Consider the following 10,218-nt stretch of genomic DNA (forward strand, 5'->3'; position numbering starts at 1 on the left):
GGAGTATGAAGATCGTGGAGGGGTAAAATGATCTTTTACCCATTCCATGAGTTTGAGAGAGAGAGATGGAGAGAGAGAGAGAGATTAACCTAGTTTATTTCGAGTCGTGATTTAAGTGTTGATTAGAGATTATTATCTTATGTGTTAGGCAGAGGCTAGTTCGAGATTCGTGTACGAGATTATTACTTACTTGATTATGAGGTGAGTCCTTTCATTATACTTTACCTAGAGTGGTAATCCTTGTGTGATCGGAGGGTCTTATGTGTTATATTGAGTATTTTTGATATCCTGCATTATGTCTTTGTGATTTATGATGAGTATTATTATTATGAGTTTATTGAGTTAGGACCGGAGGGTCCACCCGAGCCGTGGGACCGGAGGGTCTCCATTGAGACACATTGACCGGAGGGTCGTATTGAGTTAGCCTCGAGTGGCTAATGTGACGTGTGTGGTATTTTGAGGAACTCACTAAGATTCGTGCTTACCGTGTTATGTGTTATGCGTTTCAGGTACCTCTCAGGATCACGGGAAGGCACCGACTTGATTGTAGACACACGAGTTGGAGATATGTTTTTGGAGGATCCTGGATTTGTGTTATAAACAGTTTTGGGACATGTGTTTGATAACTTGATGTTTGTGGAATTTTTATGATTTTGGAAATTAGAAATTACTTTTTTAAATGAAAATTTTGTTTGAAACTTGACAGTGTTACCAGTTGGTATCAGAGCGTTGGTTTGACGGATTCGAATGCTCCTTCGGGGGTGTCTGGACTCAAACTAAGGATTTGAGAAATTTTTTCAAAAGAAATGAATTTTTCTAAGAGTTTTAAGAGAAAACGAGTTAGAGCAGTGTGTACAATCAACTAGAGCCCAAACGGTGATTTCCTAAAATACCCTTACTTGTTTGTGTTATGAGATATTTATGAGATATTAGAAATGCATGCTGGAGAATAGGCTAGGTATTTCATATTCTAGGGCTAGAGTTGCCTGATTTGTGATGCCTTAGCCTAGGAGATGCTATTGATCAGTGTTATCTGTTATTTTCCCTGAGTAGGTGCTGAGTTCTGAGTTGAGGGGTAATCTAGGAGAGATACCTAGATGAGCATACGAGTAGCCTACTGAGAGAGTAGTATGATATTTGTGAGAGATAGAGTACTTGAGAATTAGAAACCTAGGATAAGGACTTGGGATGACTATAGGTTAGGTGTGGAAGGTAGTATTGGCCCCGTACTACTGAAAGCACCATATCTGTATGCAATCCAAGTAAAAATCCTTAGGATGCTAAGGAACAAGTAGGGATGAGTGGTCGGGTGTGAGTATGCTCGAACGAGTCTCTGATGATTTTTGTGTTATGTTTCAGAGACATCATGGTGGGTACACGCCACAACCCCGAGAGCAGTGGGACTAGCGATGATCAGATTCGCAGGATGATTCATGATGAGGTGGCCGCGGCCATTCGGGAGGCGATTCATGAGATGTTTGGGTCTATTAAGACGACCCTGATCGAGAAATTTGATGAGCGATATGCTGCTGTTACTGAGGTGGCTGCTGCTGCAGCCACCGCAACTGTCACTGCTGCCAGGCCACAAGGAGGTGACTCGTTGCTGTTGATGGGTTTTGAGTAATACATCATTCCTATGGTGTACATGCAAACCCTAATAGCTTTTGGATCTAGTTTGTCTAATGAACATGTAATTGAATATCCAAAGCTATAAACCCTAGATCTAGCATACAATTAATCATATTAACATAAAATAGGGTTTAAATGTTACCTTTGATTGTTATATAGAAATAACAATCAATCCTTGGCTTCAGAAAGCTTAGTGCCTCAAATGTTGCAACTCTAATGGAGTCACAAACACCAAGAGCAACTTGGATGATGAGGAGAAGAGAGGAGGCAGCCAAAAAACGTCTACAAACCCTAGAGGGAGTCTTAGCCACGTTTTTGGGGCAATAGGGTTCCTTTATATAGGTAGGCTATTAGGGTTTTCAACTAGGAAACCCTAATCTGACTGCTTAAGCCCTAAGCAGCCCATGGATTCCTTTAACATATCCCTTGGACGATTTCTAATGGGCTTCCCATAGAACTCGTCCAACTTATATATTATTAAGTAATCCATAGCCCAATTGTAATTATGTCAAAATTACAAATCCAGCCCCCTAAGTTTAATTAATCTCTTTTAGCCACAAAATTAATTCTTAATTAATTCTTGACTAATATTAATTAAACAATATGATTTCTCCTTTAATATATTATTCTTATAATATATTAGTAAATCATAATTAAACCTTTCTCTCCTTAATTCATCCTACATATTGCTATGGTGAAGGCAACCCAAAAGGACCATGCTCATAATCGGGTCAAGTACATACCAAAATAGTTATGGACTTAGACACTAATCCAACAGTCTCCCACTTGGATAAGTCTAATAACTATTCTGCGTATAACTTCAGATCTTGATTAGCAATCGTAGCTTTGAAAATCCGCTGTCAACTCTGATCTTATCAGAAGTGTGTCCTTTAGATAAGGGATTATATATTCCTCCATTCTTGATATCGTATAGACATAAATTTCAATCATTCTCTCTATTCTATTTCCTGACTTCCGATTTATGACGAATGACAACAGACTACAATTGAACACATCAACTTAGTCTCGACTTGGCCAAGCGCTTATGTGCCATCACTAAATCATCGAGGGGCCCAAAGATATCACTTTTATCCCACTTTGGGTAAAAGGAATGGATAAAATTCGACTCAAATGCTTGCTTGCATTCACTCATCGAATCACACACAACAATAAGTTTTATGACACCAAGTTACTGGTGCGTTTACTTATAATCAATGTGCAACCGACCAACAAATAACAACTCACACATCTTGGTTTTAAGAATATACAATATTATCGACTCACAATCACTCGTGATAGAATCCATGAAGTGATTCTTGTGAGCGTGGGTTTAATCCAATGCTCAAAATCATATTCATAAGCACTCATGAACGTTGCAACAAACCTTTGCTATGTCTAATACACTTTAGACAATCTACAAACCAATTCATGACAGTCTTCATTCATACCTACTTCCAACATATGAACGACTGTGGAACATTCGAATAATTTGATTATTCTGAAATAATTAATTATTCAGGAAGTCAAAACATGCAAAGTGAAACACAAGAATAATACTAATCCTATATGGTCCCAAACCTTTGAGTATAAATAAAACACCTTTTTTTCATCACCATATCGATTACTCATTATTTGTTGTTTATGTTAATTAACTTATTACTTGAATTATTACTACACTTGTCCCATGCTCTCAGCATGCACACAATGTTTACCTACGGTCCTTACTTTGTGAAATAGAACAAATGAACACATTTCCAATCATACTCATTTCACAACTCCTAATCCTTATCACAAGTGTAAGAATATCAAATTCTTGCCACTTATAGAATATGCTAGATTCTAACATTTTATGCAATGATCCTTTCGCAATGTCATAGCACAAAAGTCACAATGACTATTGCCAATGAAATTACAAAGTCCTCTATTGGAGATTGTTACAAGACAATTCCATAGATGTGATGTCTCTCACTCAAAGTACATTCCTTTGAACATCTTTTTGCATAAAATTTTCTAATCTAAACATAGACTCTCAATATCCAACTCCCAATATGAAACATTTCCATATTTTCCATATGACAAGTCATTCATAATAGAATCTTATCTATTCATAATAATGTCGATATGGTCCATCCAATACCATACTTCCAACTACTCACAAGCAACCAATCTTCAGCAAACTTTGGATCGTCCTTTGATAGTTGTTTAATTATTTTAGTCAAAACCGGTTCTAGTTCTTTTTCCCTCTTAATGCGCTAGACATTTGGAAAATTTTAGAATGGTCAAATATTATAGCATTTGCAATCAATCCTATACCCGAAGCGTATGGGACATGATGCATAATGTCTTACATAAAGATGTGATACTTTATCAATCTTATGCCATAATATTTTATGTGTCACGTTCTCACAATTCGAACTATGAAGAGGAATGCCATAATCATAATCGAAATTTGAGAACACACTATGTATCCTCGACTAAATTTATTAAAATTTTTCAATCTAAGCTTTAGATTTTGAAATGAAGTACAATATTCTCTCCCTTAATTATAGCAAAACAACTTTTCAACCCTTACGACTTTGCAAAGTATAACTCTTGTTTTCTATAATTAATATTGCTAACTTGAAATATTTGCCTTAATCATACAAGCATAACATTTATGCCCCCACTATCATGATGATCATTATCATATAAGCATAACACTTTTGCTCCCACTAGCTTTGACATGTTTTTAGAAAACAACTGAACTTCCAGAAAATAATACCTATTAAATTTCTTAAGTTCATATTTCTAATACCTAATGTTTTGATAATCCTTTATCTAAGCTTCTTAAGTTCATATGTGTGTCTAAACAATTCAGACTAATTGCCAAATCTCACAATTCGAATTATGGAAAGAGATACCGTAACCATAATCGAATTCGAGAATACAATTTTTCACAATTACTATCTTCTTAAAATCTCTCTTAGTGAAAGCATTTCCTCATAGTCATTTTCATGAAGGAGGTAATCTTATGACACTTAGATTTTATGGTGTATGAGTTCCTGTCTATGTGAATTTTCCAAAACCAAAGTTTGCGACAAATCCAAACTCATATGGACCGAACCTTCTCAATCTTGATCTCTTGCCTTACAGTAACACGGGTGCCCACCATGTCTTCCAAGTAGTTAAGCAGCTCACCATTTCCTATCAATGTACTTTTCATTGATCAAGGTGCTTGCCTTTTATGCATTCAAATGAGAACTCATAGAACTCACATGTATAATTAACTCAATTGGAATGGCACAGACACAAAATAACGTCAACACGATAGGTTATAAACCTCAAGTCGTGTGCTAGTGATGATCGATAAGTTTTATTCTTGATTTGTTTTGAAACCTTTCAAGACCATTAAGACTCCCACTGACTCCTTGACATATAAGATTCTCTTGTCAATAAACATTTCTCGACAAACAAATATTCAAGAGTTAGTGTAGCTTTTATCAAGACAAAACACTTCACAAAATTGGTCCTAGTTGGTCTTCGTCTTATCCAACTCATCACTACTTTCCAATTTCAAATGTGAAAGAATAAGAAAGCCTTTTCCAAATTCCACATTTGATGAATGTTATAAACCTTCTTAAGACTTTTCACTCAATGTCACAATCTTAACTCTCAGACTTGTTTTTGGAACGAAGTATGATTGACTTCTTGATTAACCATTTCTTCAATTCTCGATTCCTCTTCTCAGACATACAATTGTACTAAGACTCACTTAGAGGATCAATTGAGATATGGTTCTTAATCATTAAGACCTATCATAAAACATAATAAAAGGTACTCTCCCTTCTTCTTAGAATAGAGAAACTTTTATCTTTCTGCCTACTTGATTCTTCTTATTCGTTCTGCTATTGATTGAAACTCTTTTAATCAACTCAGAATTACACTTAATCTTATAAGTACAATCATATTCACTAAACTTTAGTAAATCATGACGAATATCTCTGTCACTCTTGTGGTAGACTTGATCAACGTACGACCTATTGTACTCGATCTCCTAGTCCTTTAATTGACACTTTGTCAAAGAATTAGTCTAAATTTCCCAAATGTGAAAGTTTTTCATTCATCATACAATACTCGTTGCATGATTCCAAGTTTCTGTCCCATTGAAATTTGGGCGATGAGAAACTCTCCCTATTTGGTAAATTCTTGACATTTCCAGAAATAACATAATTAAGAATCAAATCCATTATTGCTAATAATAGAAACATTCAAACATCAATTTTTCATACACGCAATTGCAAGGATAAATAAATAATATAAAATCAAAATTTATTTTATTGCGGAAAAATTTGTCCTTACAATCCAATTCAATTGAAAACTATGTTAATACATATTTCTTAGCAATCTATTCTAACTCCAAGTATGTCACACCCCCGAACCAGACGGCGGAAACGTCCGGGGGCTTGTCGTGACTCAATTGAATACCATAACATTGAATATATGAAACATAACAACATTCGTCACCATTCATCAACATAGTACAACCAGTAGTGTTTACATATCATACATTGTTTAAACATTACATTTCCCAAAAAATTAATTTGTTCAATTCATACAAAAATAAACTGCAACCGTCACTGAATATGATTTCCCTTGATTCACTGGTTCCCTGAGAATACAAGTATTTTGAAAAACGTCAACATATGAAATGTTGGTGAGTTCATAAGTAGTGTTTGAAATCGAATGTTTGTATTGTTTGAAGAACCACCAGAAAATCCGATATTTTCTGAAAAGATAAGCTTTTGAAAACATTTGTGAAGATCCATAGGTATGCTTGTTTGTTTCTATACTTGTAAAAAAAAAATGTTCATTGAAAATGTATGCATTTCAAATTTGTAAGTATTGAAAACCCTAGGAAAACCCGATGTTCTCCTAGTTCCTTGAATTACGTGATGTTACATTGAAACCATTGCATAGCGTATAGTGACAGTCCCAGGCGACGTTGGAAGGTTCTCGAGCAGGATTATTTACTACAAACCCGCGTTACACAAACGCCCAGTTCATAGTTATACTAACGACTCCGAAGGCGTCGTCAGTACTAATCGCGTTATCCAATCGCCCTGACTAGGTGTAGTCCCACATCCGAAGAGAAAGAGGTCACGAAGACCCCGGTAACTCCATTAGCCGGTTGGGGATAAAATGTACGAGGGGTCCCCGACCCGCCTCGCATGAAATGTAGACTTTACTAGCAATACCAAAGGACCCTTGGGGACCAGTAGTATACAAGCCATTGAAAGTCCATTTACGTTGTGTCGGATCGGTAAAACCCAACACTCCGTAAAAAAAAAATGTCTTCGGGCCTTAAGATCAGGTCATTGGGCTAGCTAGGCTCAACGAACAAGATTTTACACTTGTGGGGCCCAAAGATGGTGCGTAGACGTCTGTGCACACTCGTTTGTATATGTATTACCAAACGTTACTTGTATGAATCGTAGTGTCGTAGTGTTAGTAGTTGTAGAATTCTATTGGCTCGAGACCGAGCCAATTCGTTTAACAACGATTTTTGGTATTGTAATGTATTGTATTTCGTCGATAGTCGCGGTGCCATTATTTGATCAAATTGTGTACATTGAACTAGCCTTGAAATATTCCAGTTTTCAGCCCCTCATTATTTGTAAAATTTACATTTTCAACCCTTTTTATTAAATACTTCCCGGTTTGGTCCTTAAACTATTTTTCTTGACATTTTAACACCAAAAATTATTGAAATTAATATTTTTCAGCATATTTTTCATAGAAAACAGTTTAAGTCCCTGAAAATGCAATTATCTCGGTTTTAGCCCCTTCTTTTCGCAACTTTGACAGTTTTGGCCCAAATTGTGAAACTTTTGCAACTTTGGTCCTTTTTAAATTTGGAAAGCATTTTAAACCTTTGAAAAGGATTTGGAACACTTATAGTCCACTGTTTTACAGAAAGTTACAGTTTTGGCCCTCCAAAACAGAAAAATTCGCATAATGGGCCTTATTGGGCCGAAATTTTCATTTTTAGCCCATTAAGCTTGGAATTTATGTTTTTAATCCCCTAAATGAGTATATTTCCAGAAATTTATTTATGGAAACTGTTTTGGCACACTTCATCCATCAGAATCTGTGAAATGTCAATTTGGGCCCTTATTTTTGCATTTTTCACATTTTAGGCCCAAAATTTGTGTTTTTAACCCAAAGAAAATTATTACTAAACCACTTAGCCATTTTTCTTGAAACACTTTGTGTTTAGAAATATATTTGAAGCTAAAATCATTTAATACAAGATATATCTCGGTTTTGATGGGTTTTAAGGCTAGATCCAACATAAAAACACATAAAAGCATACATATAAGCATGGAAATCATACAAGGCATACAAAACACATATAGATCTACACTTTCACTTGTATTCCCCCCCCACCCCACAAAACTCATAAAAACAGAAAATAGGGGGTATGAAGCTCACCTTGGGGTGTTGATTCGGTTTTGCAAGGAAAAATGGAAGGAAAAATGAAGTGTTTTTGGCCTTAGCTCCCTTTGATGAAGATCTCGAGTTTTGAGATGGTTCTAGGGTGCAAGATCGCGATTTTTGCATAGATTAGGAAAAGATTTTGATAGCAAAAGAATTTAAACCATAGATCCATGTATACTCTTACCTTAGATGAAGAATTTTGTGGAGATTTCCTCTTGAATGTTTCCTAGAACTCGAGATTTTTGAGTGGAGAGGGAGAGTTGTTCTTGAGTGATCTAGAGAGTGTTTGAGATATTTTTGGTGGGTGTATGTGTGTATGGCCGAGAGTGAGAGAGGAGAGAAGAAGTGAAGTGATCTTTGAAGTGAAGTGCATGGAGAAATGAGAATAATGCATGGATATCCTATGGGTAAAGATGAGGTGTCACTTGAAAGTCAACTCTTTCTTGTGTTTGGGCCTTGGGCCGAGATTTTAGAGAGGGAAAAGAAAAATTTGGGCTTTTTCCCTTAAGCCCAAAATTAGAGTTAGTTTTGGGTGCTTATTAGCCTTATAAAATAAAATTGTGATTTTTATGCTTTAATAAGCTAGGTTAGGTTAAATTATGGATCAAAGCTTGTGATTTATTTCATTCTAGGCCCAATATGACCCAAGATATTGAAATAAATAAGTGTGGGTCCAATTAGAGCCCAATTAGGGTTCTAAGCCCATGATAGTCTAATTGGAAGCTTATTGGTCCATTGGGATCCAATAAGGAAGTTCTAGTCTAAAATAGACTTAACAAGAACTTCTAGGGTCTCCAATTGTTTGATGACTATTTGTGGTACTTGCATGATGTATTTGATTGAAGTTTTTGATTCACATTAACTTGAATATATAGATTACATGGCTCAAAATTTACAGTTGTGACATCATCCCCCCGTTAGAGGGAATTTCGTCCCGAAATTCTGTTTGAAAGCTAGATTTGAGAATGCTAGAATAGGTGAGGGTACTTTTGCTTCATTTGATCTTCGCGTTCCCACGTGAATTCTGGCCCACGCTTTGCGTTCCACCGTACCTTCACGATCGGGATGCGACTCTGCTTAGTACGCTTCACCTCCCTGTCCATAATTTCGATTGGTTCTTCGACGAACAGGAGATTCTCATTGATTTCGATTTCGTCAAGAGGAATGACAAGGGTTTCATCTGATAGGCACTTTTTCAGATTAGAAACATGAAACACGGGGTGTACACCGTTTAGCTCTGCGGGTAGTTGTAGTCTGTATGCTACTGGACCTATTCAGGCGACGATTTCGAAAGGTCCAATGTATCGCGGGTTCAGCTTTCCCCGTTTTCCGAAACGTATAACCCCTTTCCAGGGTGAGACCTTTAACAATACTCGATCACCGACCTGGAATTCCAAGGGCTTTCGCCGTTTATCAGCATAGCTCTTTTGCCGGTCACGCGATGCCTGTAATCGAGCTTTGATCTGGACAATCTTTTCTGTGGTCTCGCGAATGATTTCCGGTCCCGTTAATGCCCTGTTTGACGTATGTGTTCTTGCTAGCTGGGTGTCACCTACTTCAGCCCAACATAACGGTGATCTACATTTACGCCCGTACAGTGCTTCGAAAGGGGCCACCTTAATGCTCGAATGATAACTATTGTTATATGAAAACTCGATCAACGGTAGGTGGGTATCCCAAGACTTTCCGAAGTCTATCACACATGCACGAAGCATGTCTTCAAGCGTCTGAATGGTTCGTTCGCTTTGACCGTCCGTTTGTGGGTGATACGCGGTGCTCATATCAAGATGAGTTCCCATGGCCTTGTGGAGCGACTGCCAAAAGCGTGACGTGAACCTACTGTCCCTATCCGAGATGATAGATTTTGGCACTCCATGAAGTCTTACAATCTCTCGTAGGTACAAACGCGTCAGCCTCTCCATCTTGTAGGACTCTTTGATGGGCAGGAAATGGGCAGATTTCGTCAGTCGGTCGATTATTACCCATATGGTGTCCAATCCGTCCGACGTCTTGGGCAGCTTGGTCACGAAGTCCATAGAAATCCCCTCCCATTTCCACTCAGGGATTGCCGGTTGCTGTAACAATCCGGAAGGTTTCTGGTATTCCACTTTT

Source organism: Lactuca serriola, chromosome 4 (genome assembly GCF_051521515.1).
Source record: "Lactuca serriola cultivar US96UC23 chromosome 4, Lser_US96UC23_V15, whole genome shotgun sequence".
In the NCBI taxonomy this organism is placed as follows: domain Eukaryota; kingdom Viridiplantae; phylum Streptophyta; class Magnoliopsida; order Asterales; family Asteraceae; genus Lactuca; species Lactuca serriola.